Source organism: Microtus ochrogaster, chromosome 4 (assembly GCF_000317375.1).
Source record: "Microtus ochrogaster isolate Prairie Vole_2 chromosome 4, MicOch1.0, whole genome shotgun sequence".
In the NCBI taxonomy this organism is placed as follows: Eukaryota; Metazoa; Chordata; class Mammalia; order Rodentia; family Cricetidae; genus Microtus; species Microtus ochrogaster.
The window spans coordinates 45,371,504-45,372,898 of record NC_022011.1 but is presented as its reverse complement, the minus strand read 5'-3'; positions in this window follow the sequence as shown (position 1 = coordinate 45,372,898).

Genomic DNA, 1,395 nt, shown 5'->3' with positions numbered 1-1,395 from the left:
AAATAAATAAATAAATAAATAAAAATAAAACCCTAGTGACATTATTTTCTTCCACAAGGCCACACCAGCTCTAACAAGACCACTCCCCTAATCCCTGCCAAGGGGCATTCCGATCTATGAGCCCATGAGGGCCTTCCCTATTCAACCCCCCCTCCCCGCCACTACTGTTCCCCTCCAAATTCATGTGCTCTTGCCTCCTGCCACCCCCCTGCCATGGCACTGCAGCCATCAAGGGCCGATGGCTCCTCAGAGATAGGATGCGACTTCCTGAGCCCCTCCCCCATCCATGCTGGACTCTCAGTTGGCTTGATTTTTGCAAGTCTTGTGCATTCAGTGCCAGCCACTGAGTTCATGTGTGTAAGTGCCCTGTCATGCCCAGGAAATACTGTTTGTCTACAGACATTCATTTGCTCCGGCTTTTACAATCCTTACGCTCACTCTTCCACCCAGACCCCTGAGTCTATCGGGGAGATGGTAGGATGCAGAAGTCCCATTTAGAGCTGAGCACCCCACTTCTCTTATCCTTGCTGTCTCCCCCACATCCAGTTTTTAATTTAAGAAAGTCGGCACTAACAGGCATAATGATTGTAAAAGTCAGAGTGAGCGAATGCCTGCAAGCTCAAGAAGGGAGTTTTGAACCCGTAGAGCCCACACAGAGGCTGGCTGCTAGCGGAGACCTTGCTATGACTGTTTTGTTAAATAGACACGCTAATAAACTGCCCCCTCTGCTTTTGTCTTTCTCCGCTCGCAGCAGCGATGCTTCTTTTCGCAGTTGACAGTGATTAGACAGAAGCCGACCACTCCACACTCGCAGTCCCGGTGTCCCTGCATCCTTCTGGCATCTCTCTCTTCACACTCGAGTGCACCAGCCAAGCCCTCCAGTATGTGGTCGATTAAAAGTGGGAAGAGTGGGCAGCAAGGGCTTGTTCGTGATCTCAGAGGACGGCTCTCAATAATTCACCATTAATTATGCCTGCTGTACGTTGCCTGTACGTACCTTTCATCAGATAAGATGTTCCCTGATGTTTCTAGTCTGCCAAGAGTTTTATCACAAATCTTTGTCGAATTTTTCAAATGCTTTTTGACCTCCATGCAGAGAGGTCATCACATGATGCATCTTGCGTTTCCCTGGAATGTGTGAACGGCAGTGAGGTTGCTTTTCAAGTGTTAAACCAGCCTTGCATTCCTAACTAAGCCCCCCCAATGCTCATCATGCATCATCTATCCCTTTTCTAGTAGATAAGTATTTGAATTTGCTAATATTTCACGATGGATTCATTCACCCGAGTTAGCGAAACTGCACCCAAAGGTTCATCACTGCCTGGCGATGGTGGCGCACGCCTTTAATCCCAGCACTCGGGAGGCAGAGGCAGGCGGATCTCTGTGAGTTCGAGA